This window comes from Castor canadensis, chromosome 1 (assembly GCF_047511655.1).
Source record: "Castor canadensis chromosome 1, mCasCan1.hap1v2, whole genome shotgun sequence".
Lineage (NCBI taxonomy): Eukaryota > Metazoa > Chordata > Mammalia > Rodentia > Castoridae > Castor > Castor canadensis.
Genome location: NC_133386.1, coordinates 117,230,760 through 117,256,891, shown reverse-complemented (window position 1 = coordinate 117,256,891; position 26,132 = coordinate 117,230,760).

Genomic DNA, 26,132 nt, shown 5'->3' with positions numbered 1-26,132 from the left:
CAACTAGGGCAGAGTATAAAGAAAATGTAAACAGAGCAGAGAGAGAGCCAATTAGCCATCACATCTCACAAACTGAATGAGAAACCCATCTTTGGACATGAAAAGTAATTTGCAGAGACATTTTGCAAAGTCCAATAGAGACAAGTAGATTTCTTTTCACCAAATAACTTTCAAAAGTGTGAAAGTCAATTGAGAATTATCATATGGTTTATGACAGAAGAGAGACATTGCAGCATAGAACTCCATAAGGCTAACCATGATTAAGGCGTGTGCAAGGACTCTGCACATACGGACAACAGCAATAACAACACACACGAACGGAGAACACTCTTTGGGTTTTATATTAATGAATCCTCTGAACTCATTATGCAAATATTTACTAGTTGTGATATAAGAGTATGTTTTCACTTACTATATTGGAAGTGATGTACTCTTTATTCTCCACAGTTTGGTGCCTTGTACAAGGTAACATTTTTGATCAAAAATCAAAAGTACAGACATTTATATTCTGGAGGACAAAAGGTCTGAAAAGAAAACATGCAAGTATATCTGTTAAGTATTGTGATCCGAGTATGCTAAGGTAAGCACTCTGTCTAACTTAACATAGTAAACAGGTTTATTTCTGCCTGTATTTAAGCAACATATATTTTGAAAGGAGGGAAAAACATAGTATAAGGCCTTTGAAGGTATTTACAAACCAGAAGAGGTGGCAAATGCCATTTTAACCATTTTGTCCTCATTGATTCTACAGCATTCCATCTGAATGCTCAGGATTTCTTTTTTAAATTCAGGCCTTTCCTGTCTAGGTTAACTTTTCTTCTCCATTTCACTTGTCTGTTCTCTAAAATATAACTTCATGTTTTGTCTTGTGCGATAAGCAGCTTGAAGCACTGAGATATGTGGACAAAGGGCTATCTGCTGATATTATTATGAATTCATTATTAAAAAAATAGGTTTCAGTAGCACAATACAATAAACTACCTCCTCTACACCTATAGGGAATAATTATCAAAGGTAAAAACACTGTGCTACACTACTAGAGAATTTATTACTTTATTAATTATTTTATTATTTTAGTAATATGTATAAAATCATACTGCAAATATGTAATCGGTGAAAATTAGTAAGAAAGAACTTTGCAAGAGAGGTTGCCTGTGACATGACTTCTGATTAAAGAGAAATTTAGGATGGAATTGGAGAACATCATTCTGAGTGAGGTTAGCCTGGCTCAAAAAACCAAAAATCATATGTTCTCCCTCATATGTGGACATTAGATCAAGGGCAAACACAACAAGGGGATTGGACTATGAGCACATGATAAAAGCGAGAGCACACAAGGGAGGGATGAGGATAGGTAAGACACCTAAAAAACTAGCTAGCATTTGTTGCCCTTAACGCAGAGAAACTAAAGCAGATACCTTAAAGCAACTGAGGCCAATAGGAAAAGGGGAACAGGTACTAGAGAAAAGGTTAGATCAAAAAGAATTAACCTAGAAGGTAACACCCATGCACAGGAAATCAATGTGAGTCAATGCCCTGTATAGCTATCCTTATCTCAACCAGCAAAAACCCTTGTTCCTTCCTATTATTGCTTATACTCTCTCTACAACAAAATTAGAAATAAGGGCAAAATAGTTTCTGCTGGGTATTGGGGGGGGGAGAGGGAGGGGGTGGAGTGGGTGGTAAGGGAGGGGGTGGGGGCAGTGGGGAGAAATGAACCAATCCTTGTATGCACATATGAATAATAAAAGAAAAATGAAAAAAAAAAAGAGAAATTTAACAAGAGGAGATATTAGGGGGCATTTTGAGGGCTGAGGACTGACAATAGGAGTCAATGCACAGAGATAGGAACATGCAGAAATGGGTTTGGAAATTGCTCAGATATATGATGACAGCAGATGAACAAGAGCCTACCATAAACTGTTGCACCATAGTTGGTGCAAACTGAAGGTTTAGAGCTGGCAGTGGTCACAGCTGAGCTTTGCTGAGGTGAACTTGGAATGTTTAACTGAAGATGAATAGATCAGCTATCAGGGTGAAGAATAGTTGAGAAACTTTATGCTCAAATTGTTAGGAGGGGATCAAATTCATGCAACTGGACAACTGAGGTAAGTGAGAAATACAGAGTCAAAGAATATCCCATGTATTCCTCGAAAAACTGAAATTCAAGGAAAGAAAAATTCTTTTGTTTTCAGCTCTGTGGCATTTGAGGATTATTACAGACAGCTACACAATGGTAAAGGCTTCTCCTAAGCAGAGCTTTTCTCTATGACAGAATTTTTAATAATAACAAAGTAAATGGGCTACTGTTTTCTGCAATTACTCCTTGAAAGGAAGATACATGTTCTGTTTCTGCTGCAACAATCACAAGACTGAAAGAAGTCTCTGGTAAATGTCTGATCCCACACTTACACTAGTGCTTCAAAGTTCCCCTGACAACTTACCATCATGGGCTGTGAACACTGTAAAAGCCAGAATAGATTTTTCAACAGCAACTACTAGTTGCAAAAGTTGAGTAAATTTTTTATTCTCTTGTTTCATCTACTTTGCACCTGCAAATGGATGTATGTGTATAATGCTGTAAAATACATTCTAATCCTTTGACACAGAGTTGTAAGAATGAGATTAAAAGCAAATATCCTAAAAGTGCCTTTAAACTGTGAGGCCAAATAAGTTGTATGCATCATTGCACTGGTAGTAGCTATGCTGTGGTAGTGAAAAGTGCATTGCTACTATAATGACTGCAAGACTTTCAATTAAAACGACTGTTGCTATTTCTGCTATCACTGTCACTATTCAGACTAACTTTTAATGAGAAGGTCTTCCACTCTCCAGATGTGGACAGTTAGCCATTTGATTATCTCTGTGACCTCCCAGAGTTCATCACAAAACAATAGTAAAGGACTAAACCCCTATAAACCAACAAGAGCTGGGACATAATATAGTGAGTGATGGCAAAACAAATGAAATATGGAAATCTGATTAAATAACAATCAGTAATATTATGGTGAGAAGGTATGGCACAAGCTCACGGGAAGTGGTTCTGAATTGACTTTCTCTGAAGAACCTCAGGAAGTTATAAGACCCACCCTGCCCATCTAGGGATTGTCTTGGCTTTAATACCAAAAATGAGGTAATGAGGGAAGAGAGTACTTCTGTCTATTATTACCGCTCTTGCTATTATTACCATTATCTTTGTTAGTAGTTGGAGAAATAGTAAGAATATTACAAAATTTTAATTTTTTGTTTATTTTTGTGATACTGGGGATGTAATCCAGGGCCTTGCATATACTAGGCAAATGCTCTAGCCCAAAATGCACATACTCAACCCAAAATGTAGCTAGTATTTGTCTTTTAACTCTATGCATGCAGCCAACAGGAAATATTTTTAAGCATACTACCGTGTTCTTCCTTGCTGTGATTTGTTTATCACCCTATGCCATTTCAAATCAATTGTTTGGATTGCGAATATTGGCAAAAGTAATAGCAACTAGTGTTAAGCCAAAACAAAATTTCTTTGGCTTAACATCACACAATTATATTTTGTCAAAATAATACGTGAACCAATCCAAAGCACACAGTGTGTAACAAATCTGCTCTCTCACATGACAAAATGACAGGATGCTATACTTGTATAATTTAACATAGATCTCTGAAAAAACCCTTACATCTTTCTGAGTATATATGCATTATAATTTACTTATAAAGGCAGAATTGTACTTTCACCCCAATCACAGAAAATTGAATGATAGGAACCGGTTGCTCACAATATGAATAATGTCTGTGTACCAACATGTAGCAGCACCCAAGAGATGTAAAAGTACTCTCTTTAACAACTGAGCATCATTCTAACCCAGACAGGGGCTGTTAGAGGTCAGATGGAACCTCCTAATTGAGCATTATGAAACATGGAAATGACCCTTACTTTCTGATAAGCTATGTCTTTATCAAGTTTTGTTGTGATCTTTAAATTCCACAGTGACAGAAATGCAAGTTCAAACAGCCTTTGTTCCAGAGTCCCAGCCCACCTAGAGTCAAATTATAGCATTATAGTTTTAAGACTGCGGAGGCCATTAACCACTTCACTTCATTTCACTAGAAAGCAGGGGGGGACACCACTGAAATGAACCAAGCAAAGGTCTAATGAGACACTGACATTTAAAGAGGAAAGATTTGTTTCATAAGACCAAGATCCATGCTCCATGAACCCTGTTCAGATAGAGGGTTGCAGCCAAGTAAAATGTGAGGGTTAGATGCTGTGTCCTTGGTACCACTGAATCAGCAGGAGGGAACGGCTGGCTGGCTAGTCTAAATTGTGTATGCTTCAGCAAATTTTCAGTGCCACTTGCAAAATATACGATTCCCTTGTCATCATGTGTACATTCAAGGCACGTTCATTGTTAATTCATAGGTCAACCAAAATGAAGAGAGTAAATGCTACTGAGTACAATAGACATATGATAATACTTTCCACAGAATCTTTTAAACCTTCCCTGCACCAAGTTGTACTTAGATACTCATTGTCCTTTCTTTTTAAGTGTCTTTCACAGTGTCTGTCTTTCCATTTGAACCCAGAACCAGAACCCACACCTCATGTGTCTTTTCTTACTTTTCTAGGACACTCTACCCTACAAGTTCCAAATGTAGTTGAAGCTGACTATCCTTTCAAATTCTAAACCCCTCATTGGCTCTTGTCTCCAAATTTTAATTTATATGCTCTATGTAAAGTTTCTCACTCTAATCAAACTTGAGAAATACTCAAGATCAACACTGGTTTCTAGACAGTTGAATCTTCTGAGAGTGTAAGCCATGAAATGTAAGCTATGATTCTCATTTCTGGTGATGATTTATGTGCACAGTGTTAAGAGTTGGAATTTTAGTGTTTTACATGAAAAGAGAAAAACCAAGAATCTACATCATTATAAGAAGATATAGACTGTTCAGATGGAAAAATTTTTTCTTTCCTTTTGGACATTTGCCCACTTCAATCCTGTACAAAAATCAAAACCCTCTGTCTATTTTTTCAAAGTAAGTTTGGGCAGATGATCAACATTTTATAGTTTAGATATGTGACATATATACAGAAATGAAACATCCTGGAGTGGCCATGCAATCTTTGTGAAATCCCAGATGTTTTAAGATATCTGCTTAAAATATGATAATTAATAAACAGCAGAAGTCTAAGGTGAGAAAGCATTTACTTTTCAGTTCTATAAACTATGTGTACATAGCACTAAATGTTTAAATACAAACTGAATAATCAATTATCAAGATCTTTGAAAATATTTTGTAATAAGAATACTCAGACATTTAGTTGATTTTTTTATTGCCACTTTAAACATGTTTGGTATCAATCACAAACATTATGTTAAGCATTTTGTATTTTAAGATGAAAGTGAGGTAAGATCTTGCCTTCATATTATTTTTAATAACATACCAACAACGAATAGACCGAGAAAAAAATCAGAAAGATAATGCCATTCACAATAGCCTTAAAAAATATCTAGAGATCAAAGATTTGTACACTGAAAGCAATAAAACCTTGAAGAAAGAAATGGAAGACACCAGGAGATAGAAAGACCTCCCAAATCATGGACTGGAAGAATTAATATGAAAATAGCTATGCTACCAAAAGAAAACAGCAGATTCAATGCAATGCCATCAAAATTCCAATGTCATTCTTCACAGAAATAGAAAAATCAATGCTAAAATTCATATGGAAGCAAAAAAGACCCTGGTTAGAAAAACAATCTTGAGTAAAACAAGCAACACTGGAGGTATCACAACTCCAGATTTCAAATTATACTACAGAGCTATAGTAACAAAAACAGTATGATATTGGTGCAAAACAGACTGGAAAACAATAGAAGACCCCAAAATAAAACTGTTTAACTACTGCTTTTTGATCCTTGATAAAGGAGCCAAAAAAAAAAGCCCACTGGACAAAAGCCTCTTCAATAAATGTTGCTGGTAAAACTGTCTATCTATATGCAGAAGACTGAAACTAGACCCCTGTCTCTCACATTGTACACAAATTGATTGCAAATCAAATTGCAGAGATCTTAATGTAAGACCAAAACTTTGAAACTACCACAGGGAAAACTCTGGAGGATAAAGGCATAGGTAGTTATTTTCTGAATAGGATTCCAATTGCCCAGAAAATGAAAGTAGAATTGACAACTGAGACTGGATCAAATTGGAAAGATTTTGCACATCAAAAGAAACAGTTACCAGAATGAAGAGATAATACACAGTGTGAGAAAATCTTCATAAGCCATTGTAAAGGATTAAGATGTAAAATAAACAGAGTCTTAAAAAAGGCAAAAGAACAAATAATCCAATTAATAAATGGGTAGCTAATGAAACAGACAGTTCTCAGCAGAAGAAATACAAATGTCTAATAAACACATGAAGAAATGTTCAACATGCTTAGACATAAAAGCAAAAGCAAATCAAAACTACACTAAGAGTCCATTTCACTCTACTCAGATTGGCTATCATAAAGAAAATAAACAACAACAAATGCTAGTGAGGATGAGGGGAAAAAAGTAATACCCTACAATGTTGGTGGAAATTTAAACCAGTGCCTTCACTATGAAAATCAGTATGGAGGTTCTGCGAAAATTAAAAATAGGCAAACTTTATGATCCTGTCATACCACTCTTGGGCATATATCTGAAGGAGTGTAAATCAATATACAAGAGAGATATATCCATACCCATGTTTATTGCAGCTTTCTTCACAATAAATAATCTGTGAAAATGGGCAAGATATATATGCATATATATGAATATTATTCAACCATAAAGAACAGTGGAATTACATCATTTGCAGGAAAGTGGATGGAACTGGAGATCATCATGCTAAGTAAGATAACCCAAGTTCAAAGGCCAAGTACCTCATGTTTTCACATATTTATGGAACCTAGACCTAAAATGATGATTATGATATAATAATAACAATAACAATAACAGTGTAAATAGAGGACTATCTGAGAAGGATCAGTGGAAGGGAGAAGGAGAAAGCAAAGGATACTGAGGGGTGAAGAAGATGAGGGTACACTGTATAAAATCTCCAGCAATGTTTGAAAAAGGGTCAAAGATTGAGAAGGAAAATGGGAATATAATGAAGGGTAAACTTGTTCAAGGTGCACTGTGTGCATGTATGGAATTAACACAATCAAATGCCATCATATTATTGTATGGCAGCTCAAAATTAAATCAAAGTGATTTAAAAAATAAAAAGAAAGTAAGTGAACTCAATATACAACACAATCACTGGTCTTGGAACTGCAAGCATTTTGTCGGTGCACACTGCAATTTATTAGATCACTTAAAAAAGGATTTTTTTTAAAAAGCAAAACTTTGTCCACCAAAAATCAGAACGTCTCCATGAAAAGTAAAACATATACTCATCCAGCTGATTTCTCTATGTTCACATATGCATGTTCACATATTTGCAAACTCATGTTTCATCTTCTAAGCACATACCCAAATATCTTTTCTCTTTATCAGCAAAGCAACTCAACGCCAAGCAATAAATGTGGTTTATACAAAGGTCATGTTCCTTAGTGAAAGGCGGGAACATTTTGGTAATATGTGGGCAAAAACGCAGTGGCTATCAAATCAATGTATTTATCAGGCTTTGTTATTTTACACAGGTGTTAGTGGACAACTGTAACAATCACAAAGTATACAAGTAAAACATGTGCCAAAGAAAAATAATAACAAGCTATGAATATGTATGCTGATCACAAATCAGAGAAAAAACACTCTAGATTATTTATTATGGCTTTTAAAAAGTAACAAATTATTATTAGAAATTACTAAAACTGGTAACAAATGATCCTAAAAACTTTGTCTTTATGGTCTATGTTAAGTGAAATGGGATAAACCCATGGGATAATATTGTTTACTTGTCCCCATAAATAAGCTGAATCCTGAATCTTAACTTCCAGTGTCATCACTGTAATATAAATATAGGAACCTATGTTTATATTTATGATCTCTCACATATATATGGTTTTATTAGTTTTTCTAGTATGTAGACATTCATTTTTTCACTGATGTCAATGTGTTCTTCAGTAACAAGGAAACCTGCTTTACTGCTCATGGGAAATAGAAATGAGACTTAGCTTCCCAGTATCTCCTTTACACAGATGGTGAGTTTCTGTCTGCCCAAGCTTGTGGAGTAGGATTTGTGTGACACATTACATGATTGTAATAATTCTCTCACTCTTTCACACCGGAGCTTATGGGAGCAGCCAGGTTCATTTTCACTCAGTGTGGTGATGTTTGGGGGCCAGTAAACTTCACTGTAAATATTTGTTGACGGATGAGTAACCACAGCTTCTACACAGATAAGCACACTGCAAACAACTGTTTCTACTTTGAGTGATAGTACTCAAGTAAAAAGATAAAATTGAACATGAATATAATTTATTTGAGTCTATCCATGTCTGGACTTGAAGCTTTGGAGCATCTCATCAGCAGATATCTAATCTCTGATCTTTTATCAGTTTTTTTCCAAAAAAAATGGAGATGGGCTTGTAGGCAAGTAATTAACAGTGTCATTCATTCATTCAGCAAATATTTATTGAGTATCTGTTCAGTCAAGTATGGGAACATGAAAGCAAGCAGGAAAGGCATTATTCTTCATACAATGTACTTTAAAAACTGGTTGAGAGAGAGCGAGAAAAAGCTGGGAATATTGGCTCACTGCTGTAATCCTAGCCACTCAGGAAGCCATAGATAGAATGATTGTGGTCTGAGACTGGCGCTGGGATAAAACATGAGACCCTAGCTGGTAAGTAACTACAGCTTAAAATGGCTGGGAGCATGAATCAAGTAGTACAGCATCTGCAAAGCAAGGGCAAAGCCCTGAGTTCAAACCCCAGGATGACCAAAAAAAAAAAAACCTGCAGGGCATGGTGAAACATACCTATAATCCCAGCTACATGGGAGGTATTGGTTCAGTAAAACTGGATAATGAACCAAGGCAGGCCCTGGGCAAAAAGGTGTGAGACCCTATCTGAAAACAACAGAAATGTAAAAGTCTGGAGGAGTGACTCATGTGGTAGACCACTTTCTAGCAAGTATAATCTCCAAATTTAAAGAAACATGTCCTTCTTAGAATAAGAAAAATACTGATATATTATAAAATAGAAAATAAGTGAGGATTTAGATAGCTACTTGTGGGAGAAAAGACAGACTGTTGCTTAGAGAAAACATCTAAGAAAGAAGTTCGTTAAGTGGGAAGTTGATAAATAGGAGGAAGTCAGGGCAATGAGGGGACAAATACTACAGACATGGAGGGAGCAGGAGCCAGGTAATAGATGGAAAAGTCTTCGAGTGTCACACGGTGCAAGCTTCAGCTGCACATATTGCTGTCTATTGACCGTAACCTTATGTCTTACATTATCTAATCTTCCTTTTCTTCTAGGGGGTGTTTTCACTCACCATTTTTGGAATCCAAAAGTGAAAGTGTATTCACTGTGGAAAGGAGTTCTTGGAAATGAGTTGTGAATGAGTACATGGACATAGAAAAAGGAAGAGTGAAAGAAGCCCACATTCTTTCTGAGTAGATACTGCCTAGATGATTCGTATAATTATGTCCTCTGTTTTAGTCGGGCTCCTCTAGAGAGACAGATGAGAAAGGGGTGCAGAGAGAGAGAGAGAGATTGAGGATGTTTTTAAGGATCCCTGGCTCTCCCTATTGTAGAGGATGAGCTATCCCATGATCCCAGAGACCCTGGGGTTTTGAGTTATGATGTCCAAGGAGGGAAAGGACAGCGAATATAATCAATCCCTCCAGTTCCCTTCCTAATGAAAGCACGAAGGGAAAAAATTCCCAGGTTTGACTTTATACTTTGTCCAGTTCTTGCTATCTTGGGGTTGAGAGACAAGTCAGCAATCTATGGATTGATTCTGGTGACTGGGACATGGACTACTGTTGAATTTTTGCCCTTAAATACTTTCACTATTATTTCTTTCCTCAGTTTCCACAAGATCATATCAGCAATTCAGCGTCCTAGTCAGCAGGATTCTACTAAACCAGGCCAGGGCAGAAGGTGAAAGAGTGAGAGGATGGTATTCTCAGACACTTCTTCCACCTGCCTGTTCTCATAGTAGATCCAAACCAGATGTTACCTACTATACTTCCTTCCTGAGGTAGGGAACGGGTGCTCATTTGAGTGGCTTTGCGACCCTATGGCTAGAAGGGTGATGAGACGAGTTGAAAATCAGGCACTCTAGAATTTTTTGTATTTTCTCTTGGTAAAGCTTTTTTTTTTTGGCATGTTTTCCCCCTGAAAGAGAAAAAAATATGTCATGCACAAAGAAGGACAGGAAAATGCTAAAAGAATACAGAAACCAGCTTCTTCCAGGAACTTAGGAGGTAAATCTGGGAAAACTGAGGAATCAAATAAGTAATGATAGTAATCTTGGATTATTACTCAGTGAATTAAAAAAGCCTTTACTTCTATAAATAAGTAAGTTGAAAGCTGACAGTGAGTACAAATACTTTTGTACTCAAAATATTTTCAAATTACAAAAAGAAACAGATTAATTTTACAGTGGAGAAACCTGGCAGATGATATCTTAATTAAGTGATCAGGTTAATATCACCAGTAAGGAAGTAAGTTTAAATCATAAACCATCCAAGTAATGCAATAAGAACAGAACAACTTTGTTAATATTTCTGCTAAAGGTGAATAGCCTGAATTTAAACATGGACACTTCACATAGGTGTACACCTGTGGATAGTCCATGAAACTTTTGGTCTACCATCTTCCAAAGATGATGAAAGTCAAGGAAAGAAAAAGGATGTATTCCAGGTTGTGGAGAGAACACTTCTTTGACTTTTCCAGTAACTTTGAGAATGGAAGGTGAATGTTTTTATTCTGATTAGATGAGAGACCTAGTAATCACAGGGGTAAAAGAACTTGACCAAAATAGCATAGTACATATCAAGTGTCCATAGAAAAGACTTGTACTTGGGGAGAAAATTGGCAATTATGCATCTATTCATTTCTCTGAAAGTGTATAAACCAATAATTATTTAAAATACTATTTTTGCTATATACTATGGTATAGTGCCTTTCAAACATTATTGGCCATACAAATCACACAAGGATGCTATTACAACATCAATTATGATTTTGAATGTCTAAGGTGCAGCCTAGAGTTTTGAATAGGCAATGAAATTCCAGGTAATGTTGATGCATCTTGTCCACAATCACACATCGAGTCCTCATGCTATAGACAAGTGCAAGCCATGGACAGGTTAGAATCATACCATGATTAGGTAAGTACTATATACACTTCTACTGCTACTATAATAATTTAGTTAAATATACCAAAAATGAAAAAAAGAATTTATATTTATAGGCTGAATTCCTGTAGATGCTGCTTTTAAGCTAGCTGTACATAAATACTCAACGTGGTCATGATAGGTGGATACAGACCCAACTGGTAGTAAAATGAATCAATCACTTTTAATGGCTGATCAAGATTCTCAATCCATTTCTCCTTTCTCAGCAAATTTAATCTTGTAATCTTCAATTGCCTGGATGCATTATGGCTCTTCTGCCCCCTGCAACAGCAGATGTGGGCTTGTTCCAGAGAGGACTGTTAGATTAAACGGACAATTAATGTGATTCCCTGTGCCAACTCCTGTGAAGTTTAGCCAAAAGGCTAAAGTGGCACAGATGAAATATTTACTGTAAAACAGAAGTGACATAGAGACAAAGTCCTAGGAAATTTGATATCTGTAAAGAAACTATATTTCAATGAAGGGATAGCTTCCTCTACAGCCTTCATTACTAAAAGTTATAACCACCTGGTTTTTGCCTTGTAAGAGGCAAAAATGTTTTGATATGACAATAAATCTTTGAAAATGGACCAGTAAGTACAGCAGAGTTTCATTTTCCGAGGGTATTATTTAGTATACTACGTACCTATTTTCCCGGAATCTGCCATAGGAAGGAATTCCTTACTCTTTTCATAACCTAGCTGTGCTCCAGAAATGTCACAATTCATACACTACCCACATAAGTAAATCAAGTTGTCACCAAAAATACATGAGCCGCACAGATACCTACAAGGGGAGCAAAGCAGAGTTTGTACTCTCTAGTCAAAGTGAAGACAAGCACAGCCTTCAAAACTGAGAAACTATAAATTCATAGCTTCTACCAGTCCAGACACAGGTCTTCTACAAATCATTTAGAAAAGCATCTCTTACAGCCCAATAGTTTAGCCAGTTAAGACATGTAATATCCACAATGGGAATAAAATTGATATTGATATAAAGAAAATCCAGAAAAAAAGATACAAAAAGAATACAGCAGTAAATTTATGCAATGATAAAGGGATGAGAATAGTCTGATTCAGTGAAGAAATGCCACTGGAAGTATAATATCAAGGAAACTGATAACTCATGTTTTCTCTTTAGTTGTTTCTCTACTCTTGAAGTTAGTATTCTAATTTTGACTTAGAAAATTCCTGTGTACTAGAACACATTTTTTTTTCTAAATAAGTCAATAGAATATATTAAGTTGACAATGAAAAACTCTTGGTATGAGTATCAAATTCATTTTGTCACCAAAGGCCACAAAAGCTTTGCGGTCTAAGAAAATCACTCATGCTTCCTTCATAGAGTTATTTACCCTTTCCCTGAATACAAGAATCTGTAATAAAGTAGTGAAGAGATAGCTCTTTTAAGAACATGAGCACTAAAGAGCCATAAAACTCTGTGGTGAAATCCTTTCACTACTATGGTCCCTGATTTCCAACACTGTGCAGCCCCCAGTATCTCTGATTATAGGATTATGAAGCACTGAGCTGTAGAGACATCTGACTTGCACACCATAGAATCAGTGGAGCTTTCTAAGCAAGGATTTAATTTGGAACATCTCAAACTATTCCTTAGTTACCATCCCATTGGTGCCTGGTCCTCCCAATATGTTCCTGCTGTCAGGTCATGACTGTGTTCTCTTCTACCTCAGTTGCAGAACTAGGGTTATTGTATTTTTCATTCCTTTTTAGTCATTGTCTCTGGCCAATCCTATTAATCTTTTTTCTGTCTTATTTTTTCTATCAAAAAATATGCCTCTAAAAACATAATGAGGAGATAAATGAAAAGTTTGAATATATATATGTACAAAAGTTTATTTAAAATTTCACTGTTTGAGGATTCCAAGATGGCGGACAGAGGGAGGAAGCAGAAAGCGAGCCTCCTATAGTGAGTGAAATCTTGGACAGATGCTGGAGACTCACTTTCCAGGCATAATCACTGAGAAAAGGCATAACTTTGACCCCTCCACACCTTCAGCAGGCGCAGAGAATCTCCACTTCACGTTAAATGGAGAAAGGAGAAGGGCCCCCGGGGCCGCCAGTGGCCGGCACCCATACGGCTTGGGAAGACAAGGACCAGGTGAGCTTCGCGGTACTACGGTACCCCCACAGTCAAGCCTGGGCCAGAGCAGCATAGCCCCCTGGACAGACTGACCTCCACCCAGGGATAAAAAGAGAAACTGAGTAATAAGCAATAAGAACAATTAAGACATGCTGGAAAGAGGGTGGGGCTCCCTGAGCGCTGAAGACTGGGGGAAGAAAATCCTTCCCGGGACTGTAACTAAACAAGCCGGCGGGCCGGAGAGCCTCTGGCAGGAGCGGGGCGCACACCCAGCAACCAGGAGCAGGAAAGCTTGTGAGAGTGGTGGAGGGAGGAAAACTCCACAGGAGAGGAGGGAAGACCCACTTCCCACGTGAACTGTAAATAAACATGGTGGCCGGCAGGAGGAGCAGCACCGCCCAGTAAGCAGGAGCAGGAAAGCTTGTGAAAGTGGCAGTGGGAGGAAAACTGCACAGGAGAGGGGGGAAGACCCACCTCCCAAATGAACTGTAAATAAACACACAGGCCTGACAACCTGGGGGCAGTGTCACCTTTCCCAGTGCTTGGAAAGGGGAAAGCCTGTAGCAGAGGCTCCCACACAGGAGAACTCTGAACAAACAAAGACTGTGGGACCAGGTGAGTGCTAAGTTCATCCCAGAGATCTGCATAAATAACGCCGCCAGCTACAGCAGGCTGAGAGCAGCAGGCAGGCAAGCCACAGTTGCAGATACCACTCTCAGAACTGTCTCCAGACTCTTTTCTTTCTTTTTCTCCCTACCTTTGATGAGAAAACAACCGAATTACACCTGCAAGCCGAAAAACTTACTGAAACTGTATTGCATTTGAACTTGGGACACTTGGTGGGGCTTTGTGTGTGTGTGTGTGTGTGTGTGTGTGTGTGTGTGTGTGAGTGTGTACTTTTATTCTACTTTATGCATCCCCTTTGATGAGACAACTACAGAACAACATCTGAGGCACCAACTCCAGGACTGGAGATTGAGACGGACACCCAAATTCTTAAGACTGAAACTGCATTGCATATAAACTTGTAAGTTTTTTGGTTTTCTGTTTTTTGTTTTTTTTAATTCTCTATTTTCCATTTTATTTTAATTCATTTTATATATAGATATTTCTTTCATTTACTTAGTTTTTATTTTTTTATCTTTGATTTTCAATCCTCTCTCTGTCTCTCTAATGTCTGTTCAGCTTACTGTCGATTAGTACACTAACACTCCCTGTTTATACCTTTGAAACTTTCTCCCTCTTGTCTGTATATTTGTTTTCCCCTTTTCTTTAACTCCTTGCTTTCCATCTCAGCTCACCCTTCCATTCTAAATATTACCATTGTTATTACTACAAGCTAGAAAATACTTAATTGCACACAATACAGGGACAGTAACAACACCAAAGACAATGATGGGAAGACAGAAAAAACAGGGAAACCAGTTTCCCCACAGCAAAAAATTAGTACAGGAACCAGAGGGGAATGAAGAGAACAGAAACTCAGATCCAGACTCCAACAAAATGAAGACAAACTATGCCAAAGGACCCAATGAAGACCACAAGAATAATTTAAAAGAAGACATACTACAAGTACTCAATGAGAATTTTATAGAGATGATACTGGATAGGGTCAACCAAAATGTACAGGAGACATTCAAGAAATTCCAAGACAACAAAAATAGAGAATTTGAAAAAGCAAAAGAAGAAATAAAGGAAACCATAGAAGCACTGTATAAACACCAAAGTGAAACAGAGAACACAATGAATAAACAGATAAATGAACTCAGGACAAAAATAGACAACATTAAAGAGGAAAACTGCCAGGATATGGAAAACCTCAGAAAAAAGAACGAAACAGAACTGCAAAACAAAATGGAAGGCCAATCCAGCAGAATAGAACAAACAGAAGACAGAATCTCAGAACTCGAAGATGAAATGGTAATTAAAGGAAAAACCAAAGAACTATTAATTAAACAACTCAAGACCTGTGAAAAGAAAATGCAAGAACTCACTGACTCCATCAAAAGACCAAACTTGAGAATCATGGGCATCGAAGAAGGAGAAGAGATGCAAGCGAAGGGAATGCGTAGTATATTCAACAAAATAATAACGGAAAATTTCCCAAATCTAGAGAAAGATATTCCCCTACAGATGCAAGAGGCCTCCAGGACACCAAACAGACCAGATCAAAATAGAACTACTCCATGACATATCATCATTAAAACAACAGGTTCAGAAACTAAGGAAAGAATATTGAAGGCTGTAAGAGAGAAAAAACAAGTAACATACAAAGGTAAACCCATCAAAATCACAGCAGACTTCTCAACAGAAACATTAAAAGCAAGAAGAGCGTGGGGTGAGATCTTCCGGACACTGAATGAAAATAACTTCAACCCCAGGATACTCTACCCAGCAAAGCTATCATTCAAAATAGATGGAGCAATAAAAGTCTTCCATGATAAGCAGAAACTAAAACAATATGTGACCACAAAGCCACCATTACAAAAGATTCTGCAAGGGATTCTGCACACAGAAAATGACACCCAACTTAACCATGAAAAGGCAGGCAGCAAGACAGTAGAGAGTAACATCAAGTTATGTACACACAATCAAACCTTCAAACAACTAAGACAAATAAATGGCAGGATTCACCACATACCTATCAGTACTAACGCTTAATGTTAACGGACTTAATTCACCCATCAAAAGGCACCACTTGACAAAATGGATTAAAAATGAAATCCAACAATTTGTTGCTTACAGGAGACCCATCTCACCAACAGAAATAAGCATAGGCTTAGGATGAAAGGCTGGAATATTTACCAAGCCAATGGCCCCTGAAAACAGGCAGGAGTAGCAATACTTATCTCTGACAAAGTAGACTTCAAACCTACATTGATCAAACGAGATAAAGAAGGACATTCCATACTAATAAAAGGGGAAATAGACCAAAAGGAAATAATAATCATCAATCTGTATGCACCCAATGTCAATGCAACCAATATCATCAAACATACCCTGAAAGACCTAAAAGCATATATAAATGCCAACACAGTGATTGTGGGAGACTTTAACACCCCATTATCATCAACAGATAGGTCATCCAAACAAAAAAATCAATAAAGAAATCCAAGATCTAAAACATGCAATAGATCAAATGGACCTAGTAGATGTCTACAGAACATTTCATCCAACTTCTACACAATATACATTCTTCTCAGCAGCCCATGGAACCTTCTCCAAAATAGATCATATCCTAGGGCACAAAACAAGCCTCAGCAAATATAAAAAAGTAGAAATAATACTGTGCATACTATCTGATCACAATGCAGTAAAAGTAGAACTCAACAACAAAAGTAAAGACAAAAAACATGCAAACAGCTGGAAGCTAAATAACTCATTACTTAATGAAGAATGGATCATCGATGGAATAAAAGAGGAAATTAAAAAGTTCCTGTAAGTCAATGAAAATGAAAACACAACCTACCAGAACCTATGGGACACAGCTAAGGCAGTCTTGAGAGGAAAGTTTATAGCCATGAGTGCATATATTAAAAAGATTGAAAGATCCCAAATCAATGACCTAATGATACATCTCAAACTCCTAGAAAAACAAGAACAAGCAAATCCCAAAACAAATAGAAGGAGAGAAATAATAAAAATAAGAGCTGACATCAACGAAATGGAAACCAAAAAAACCATACAAAGAATTAATGAAACAAAAAGTTGGTTCTTTGAAAAAATAAACAAGATTGATAGACCCCTGGCAAACCTGACTAAAATGAGGAGAGAAAAAACCCAAATTAGTAGAATTAGGAATGCAAAAGGGGAGATAACAACAAACACCATGAAAGTCCAGGAAATCATCAGAGACTACTTTGAGAACCTATATTCAAATAAATTTGAAAATCTAAAAGAAATGGACAGATTTCTAGATACATATGATCATCCAAAACTGAACCAAGAGGAAATTAATCACCTGAATAGACCTATAACACAAAATGAAATTGAAGCAGCAATCAAGAGTCTCCCCAAAAAGAAAAGTCCAGGACCTGATGGATTCTCTGCTGAATTCTACCAGACCTTTAAAGAAAAACTGATACCAACCCTCCTTAAACTGTTCCACGAAATAGAAAGGGAAGGAAAACTGCCAAACACATTTTATGAAGCCAGTATTACACTTATCCCAAAACCAGGCAAAGACACCTCCATAAAGGAGAATTATAGGCCAATCTCCTTAATGAACATTGATGCAAAAATCCTCAACAAAATAATGGCAAGCTGAATTCAGCAACACATCAAAAAGAGTATTCACCACGACCAAGTAGGCTTCATCCCAGGGATGCAGGGGTGGTTCAACATACGAACATCAATAAACGTAATAAACCACATTAACAGAAGCAAAGACAAAAACCACTTGATCATCTCAATAGATGCAGAAAAAGCCTTTGATAAGATTCAACATCATTTCATGATAAAACCTCTAAGAAAACTAGGAATAGAAGGAAAGTACCTCAACATTATAAAAGCTATATCAGACAAACCTACAGCCAGCATTATACTTAATGGAGAAAAACCGAAACCATTCCCTCTAAAATCAGGAACCAGACAAGGATGCCCACTATCTCCACTCCTATTCAACATAGTACTGGAATTCCTAGCCAGAGCAATTAGGCAAGAAGAAGGAATAAAAGGAATACAAATAGGTAAAGAAACTGTCAAAATCCCTATTTGCAGACGACATGATCCTATACCTTAAAGACCCAAAAAACTCTACTCAGAAGCTTCTAGACACCATCAATAGCTACAGCAAGGTAGCAGGATATAAAATCAACATAGAAAAATCATTAGCATTTCTATACACTAACAATGAGCAAACGGAAAAAGAATGTATGAAAACAATTCCATTTACAATAGCCTCAAAAAAAATCAAATACCTAGGTGTAAACCTAACAAAAGATGTGAAAGACCTCTACAAGGAAAACTATACACTTCTGAAGAAAGAGATTGAGGAAGACTATAGAAAGTGGAGAGATCTCCCATGAACAGGGATTGATAGAATCAACATAGTAAAAATGTCGATACTCCCAAAAGTAACCTACATGTTTAATGCAATTCCCATCAAAATTCCAATGACATTCATTAAAGAGATTGAACAATCTACTGTTAAATTTATATGGAAACACAAGAGGCCACAAATAGCCAAGGCAATACTCAGTCAAAAGAACAATGCAGGAGGTATCACAATACCTGACCTCAAACAAAGCAATAATAAAAACAGCATGGTACTGGCACAAAAACAGACATGAAGACCAGTGGAACAGAATAGAGGACCCAGATATGAAGCCACACAACTATAACCAACTTGTCTTTGACAAAGACACTAAAAATATAAGATGGAGAAATAGCAGCCTCTTCAACAAAAACTGGTGGGAAAACTGGTTAGCAGTCTGCAAAAAACTGAAACTAGATCCATGTATATCACCCTATACCAAGATTAACTCAAAATGGATCAAGGATCTTAATATCAGACCCCAAACTCTTAAGTTGATACAGGAAAGAGTAGGAAATACTCTGGAGTTAGTAGGTATAGGTAAGAACTTTCTCAATGAAACCCCAGCAGCACAGCAACTAAGAGATAGCATAGATAAACGGGACATCATAAAGCTAAAAAGCTTCTGTTCATCAAAAGAAATGGTCTCTAAACTGAAGAGCACACCCACAGAGTGGGAGAAAATATTTGCCAGCTATACATCAGACAAAGGACTGATAACCAGAATATATAGGGAGCTGAAAAAACTAAATTCTCCCAAAACTAATGAACAATAAAGAAATGGGCAAGTGAACTAAACAGAACTTTCTCAAAAGAAGAAATTCAAGTGGCCAGAAAACACATGAAAAAATGCTCACCGTCTCTAGCAATATGCAAATTAAAACCACGCTAAGATTCCACCTCACCCCTGTTAGAATAGCCATCATCAGCAACACCAACAACAGGTGTTGGCGAGGATGCGGGAAAAAGGAACCCTCTTACACTGTTGGTGGAAATGTAGACTAGTACAACCACTCTGGAAAAAAATTTGGGGCTACTTAAAAAGCTAGACATCGATCTACCATTTGATCCAGCAATACCACTCTTGGGGATATACCCAAAAAACTGTGACACAGGTTACTCCAGAGGCACCTGCACACCCATGTTTATTGTGGCACTATTCACAATAACCAAGTTATGGAAACAGCCAAGATGCCCCAGCACTGACGAATGGATTAAGAAAATGTGGTATCTATACACAATGGAATTTTATGCAGCCATGAAGAAGAATGAAATGTTATCATTCGCTGGTAAATGGATGGAATTGAAGAACATCATTGTGAGTGAGGTTAGCCTGGCCCAAAAGACCAAAAATCTTATGTTCTCCCTCATATGTGGACATTAGATCAAGGGCAAACACAACAAGGGGATTGGACTATGAGCACATGATAAAAGCAAGAGCACACAAGGGAGGGGTGAGGATAGGTAAGACACCTAAAAAATTAGCTAGCATTTGTTGCCCTTAACACAGAGAAACTAAAGCAGATACCTTAAAAGCAACTGAGGCCAATAGGAAAAGTGGAACAGGTACTAGAGAAAAGGTTAGATCAAAAAGAATTAACCTAGAAGGTAACACCCACGCACAGGAAATCAATGTGAGTCAATGCCCTGTATAGCTATCCTTATCTCAACCAGCAAAAACCCTTGTTCCTTCCTATTATTGCTTATACTCTCTCTACAACAAAATTAGAAATAAGGGCAAAATAGTTTCTGCTGGGTATTGAGGGGGTGGGGCGAGAGGGAGGGGGCGGAGTGGGTGGTAAGGGAGGGGTGGGGGCAGGGGGGAGAAATGAACCAAGCCTTGTATGCACATATGAATAATAAAAGAAAAAGGAAAAAAAATAAAATTTCACTGTTTATAAGGGATATGCCACATAGAATCTTAAAATGGTTAATATTATATTGAATTTCCATATAGATAACTGATACAGATGTTGTGGTTGGTTTTTGCTGAATTTTTATATCCAAATATGGTTCATATTTCCATTCATATTAACGAATAAGATAAAAGTGAAGCAACTAAGATATATATAGGAACATAACTGCTCAGTAAATGACATGACTTTTGGATTGGGGAATTGTTTTTGAGTACTGGCAGAATATTTTTCACTTTTTTGCATTATTTACAGTCTAACAGCACAAACATGGACCACATATTTAACCTGCATCATTGGCTTTTTCCATTACTTTTTTTAGCATGAAAGAAATAACAAAAAATGCATGAAGCTCTAATCCATGGCATCCTTCCAGCAAGGGTGATTTCTAATTACCAGTGCGACAACAATGACTTTCGCATTGTGAAGTGACACACAGTTGCAGAATACAACTGCTAGATAGAATAGATGTAAATAGTGGAAAGGGCATAAGAAGCAGTGAACCATAATAAAATAATAAAGAAGTGATGTCTTCAGTATTTACTAAGTATACATATATTCTGTATTACAATTTATGCAGTTTGTTGATGATGGTGTTTGACAACCAGTCTGAAAGAAAGAGTTCTGACAGTGTACCAGTGGGCTGTCATGAGCATGCTGTTTCCTTTGACCCTCCACATGCTTTAAGGAGCTCACACCTACCTTCTTTCATGGCTTGTTATAGCAACAGGCTAAGTGGCTAGACTTGTGCCTTGGTCTTGACTTCCTATAAGGCCAGTGGGAGCTTACACAAATCTGATTAAGACACTTCCTGCTTAAAAACCCTTCAATGGTTTGAAGTTGAATCCACATGCTGTTCTATACTAAGTCTTCAAACTGTGGAACGTATATATTTCTCAATTTCACCTTCCAAGACACTATCCAAAAAGGCCCAAAATATTGTAGGAAAATAATTACTTGCTATTTTATGTGCATTACATCCTTTCACAAGAGTTCCCACATTTACTTTCATCCCCTTTTGTCTGCCCCAAATTCGATTACCCTAATTTATGTTAAAATACCTACCTTAAACTTCTCCTTTCACTGTTACATTACTTGAACTACTTTGAGTCAGACAGACTTTCTTTGTATTCATTCCATGGACAGCCCATTCAGTCTAAATTTTAATCATTGTTTCATTTGGCTACATTTTTTTTTACTAGATTGCTAATTCCTTGAGTGGAAGCAAATTCATGTTAGTTTCCTTCAATGCGCAGGACACCATAGTAAGAACGTGCCTTTTTTATCTCACTTGCCTTACTTGATACAAGACATTTTACACATCAAGAAGTAGCAGCCCAAAGCCTATAGACAACTTGCCCAAGGTCTTAGCTCAGAGATGATGGAATTAAATGGAATCTACTTCCTAACTGCTGCTCTTCAGCAGTGTTTAGGGTTGTTTTCTGATTCTTTGTGGCTGTTCATATTACTTTCTATTTTGAGATAATATGTGAAATTAATTTCATTTTCCTCTTAGGAAATTGACTTTGCTATACCATCCTTTCATCTAGATACTATTTTCTATGTCATTGTCCACTGATTTTAAGACTTTACTAAACAGCTAATCCATATGCTTCTACCTCTAGTCTCTCCATCTTAGTCAAATTTGAAAGTCAGAGTGCAGGAGGCAGACATGATTTTTGCATAGTATTAATTCTTGTCCCTCCCCTCCTGAGACACCTTTTAACTTTAGCCCAAATAGAAATTATGTTGGGGCAAATAGCTTTTCAAAGCCATAAAGTGTATTTTCCCATTTGGACAAAGATTTTAGCTCATGAACTGGATTTGAATTATTTTGCTTGCAGAATAAAAGGCAATTTTAAAAATCAAAATCGACATAATTGCAATATATAGAGCTAAAAAATGATACTTCAGGATACAGGGTTTTCACATAGTACCACTGTTTACAAAAGAGCGGTTTAAATTTCTTTTTGTTGTGTATTACTTGAATGATGTAGAAGCTTTGAATCATATATAAGATATTTACTTGTGACAACTTTGTTTAAAAGAGAGACTTGTTACAATGGTACAGAAATATATCATAGCAAAGCCAGGAGTAAAATACCACTAGCACTCATTAGTGGATGAAACCACAAAATGTAATACTAAATAAAAACAAGGAAGGAGTCTTTTGTTGCTTCTCATTTTTCTTCTTTTCTATCCACACTCTATTATCTCTCTGCAAACTAGCTCTCTCTGTTCTCAGTCCATAAATAAAAAAGGTTCATTCTTGACAGACCTGTTTGTTAAGTCATCTCTGTTCAAGACACAAGCCAAGACTGAGACTGAAAAAATTCTTACTCCCATTTCCAAATTCAATAGGAAAGGAACTTGACCCAATTCATCTCACCACATCATGTAATTATAATGTTTAGGACTATACTCGTTTTTTATGCTATATAGCAAATGACCACAAATTTAGAGCTTGAAATAATGCACATCTATTTTCCAGCTAAACCATAGTTTAGCTGGGTCCTCACAAAGCTGCAATCAAGGTATTTCCTAAATGAATGAATGAATAAAAAAATGGCCAACTATCTCATCTTCAGAATGAGGCATATCAGTAGGAGGAGGGGAGGATGTAAGGAAAGGGTGAATATTGCTATGTATTCCTATATGAAAATGAAAAAAAGGAGACTGTTCAAGCTATTCTAAGAATGGGGGAAGGATGATAAAGTAGAATGATGGAGGTTGATGGAGTGATTTTTAACTAAGATATATTGCCAGCACTTTTGTATATGTCACAATGTGCCCCCAGTACAACAATGATACCATAGAAAAAGAATTTTTAAAAAAGAATAAGAAAGACCATCACTCAACTTAAATGTAAATATAGCTATGAATGCATGTATTTTTGTACAGTGTTTGATACAAGTAAATCTATGCATATTTTAATAGATGTAAATATATTTTAAAGCCATATAAAATACACTATTTTATATTTTTATTTTAAGTCAATGAACTTTTTTTAAACAGACAAAAGAATGGTACTGGCTGGGGTGCATTCTCATTAGGAAGCTGATCTAGGAGCGAATCTCCTTCTAGACTTACTAAGGTTGACACTGTTCCTTTTCTTGAGGATGGATGACCATAGGTTCTTACTGGCCACTGGCTGAAGACCCATCCTGGAGGTCATGCAGGATAGATCCCTGTCACATGGGCCTCTCCATAGTCAGTTCACAGCGCAGTTGTTTGCCTCTTCAAGGCCAGTGCAATTTTATAGAACAAAGCATAATCAAGAAGTGACATCACATCTCCTTTGTCATATAACGTGATCTGATCAAGGCAGTAACACCCAGTCACTCCTACATCCTGTTAGTTAGAAAAACCAAGACTTGTCCCTCCAATATTCAAAGTACTATTAAAGGGTGTCTTGTTGGAGAACACCTAAGAGTGGATCCACCTCAAGGTCCCACCTGTAAGCACACATAGGTCCCACACATATGGAAGGGAAGGGAAAATTTCTCAGAAGAAAAGGAGTTATTAACTGGATGAGATGGCAGATACAATAGAAGTTATCCACAGTATTTTCTACGACGAAATGATATGGAGTTGACTTGGTACCATTCTACTAGGAGTGCAATCATTACAACAGCCATTAGTCACATTCTTTTTTTTCTTTTTTTTATTCATATGTGCATGCAATGTTTGGGTCATTTCTCTCCCCTTCCCCCAGCCCCCTCCACCCCCCATCCTCTCCCTCTCCCCCCTACCCCCTCACTACCCCACAGAAACTATTTTGCCCTTATCTCTGATTTTGTTGAAGAGAGAGTATAAGCAATAATAGGAAGGAATAAGGGTTTTGCTAGTTGAGATAAGGATAGCTATACAGGGAGTTGACTCACATTAATTTCCTGTGCATGTGTGTTACCTTAGTCACGTTCTGAATGGAGTGAGAACACCTCTAATGTTTCTTCTTTAGTGAAGTTTTAGATGTGGTACATGGCCTTTAGTATGTTGTGTCATTTTCTATTTTTAACTCATGCAGATCTTTCAATTCAGAATGGACTGGAAATATCAAATGTCCTTTAAACATCATTACGTTGTACAGTTTCTCCTTTGATTTATTAATGCAATGAGTTACACAGATACATCTGCTCACTTAGAACGATCTCTTTACATTGGTGGAATATAACTTACTTAGATATGAAAGATTAAAGAATCACATAGGAGCAGATTTGTGATTATGTAAGTCTTCAAAATTCCTTCTTGCATTTATTGTCAGCAATTGACATGAGGATTATGTTTAAATTGTAACCACCTTGTATTACAAGTATGCGCAGAAATGGTTAAAACTGCAAAGAAAGTATCCATTTCTTGAAGTTTTTGATGTGCTTGCCTGAAACTTGCAATAATTCAAAGTTTTTAATGCAGCTAGGGAGTCATTTCTAAGACACAACTGATTTCTTTTATAGTTATTGATCAATAATGTCCTGTGTTTCATAGGTCACTTTACTTACACCAATTTGTAATTTATATTTGGATTCTCACCACTTTACCATAGATTTTACCCACTGGGGCACAACTTGACTTAGTTTGGATCTTTATGTCAAATATTAAGAAACTTTTTTCTGAGTAAGCTAAACAGTTACTTTTAACCTTGTGAGTCAAAAGTAAAAGTTAAAATATATATATATATATACATATATATATATATATATGTGTTACCAAGAAAATATAGCAATTTAAAGGTACAAAAAGCAGTCTCTCCTAGATGGCTTTCATAAAATGAAGGAAAGATGAAAAAGGAAGGGAAGGAGAAAGAATGAAAAAGAAAACAAGCACATGGTGGTCTGGGTTTTGCTAGCAAGTTATACTTTGCCAATCCCTATTTTACTATATATATATTAGTTTACTGAATTTTTTAACATGGGCAAGCAATTACAATAAAGCAAAAAATAATGTGAGGAGGTTAATATTTATTGAGCAACCACAAAGAGCTCAGCCTTTTTAAAGGGGAATGGATACTACAAGAAGTCTTTCACTATAATTTTTAGACATATATACATATATGTTTTCATATAGCTTACATAGATGGCTTATTTTCTGTTCTTCACAGTACTGAGGTTTGAACTCAAGGCTTTGTACTCGCAAATAGAGCAGGTGCTCTATTGCTTGTGCCACGTTTCTAGCCTTTTCCACTCTAGTTATTTTAAAGATAGTATATTGCTTTTTCCCCAGGCCAGCCTGGACCATGTGATCCTCCTGAATTAAGCTTGCCTCCTTGCTGGGTTAGCAGGCATGCACTACCACGCCCAGCATTTTTTTCCCCAGACTGGTCTCCGACTGTGATCCTCCTGATCTCAGCCCTTCAAGTAGGTAGGGTTACAGATGTGAGCCACTAGCACCAGGGCTTTTTCCCTGTTCTATTGTTTGCTTCTCTATCTTTCATTTCTCCCACTTCTCTGTAAACTATGACAAGAAAGTGACTTAGTCTCATATTTTCCTTCAGGTTAATATTGTCACACAAGAATATATACAATTGCATTGCTTGTGTTTAATGAAAATAATTTAGGCACACATATATTTTCCACCCAGCATTTTGCTGAATTCAAAAACACCTCATGGAAATTCTCCACAAGAACTGACAGATGTCTAGTTCATGGCTGCTATGATGGTGATCTTCCGTGGTGTGTTCCTGAATTATTCAGAAATTCATCAGCTGACGGGCACGTGCCAAGTTTCCACTTTTACTTTACATTTTTTTCCTCTGGTGTTGGATGTCACATATA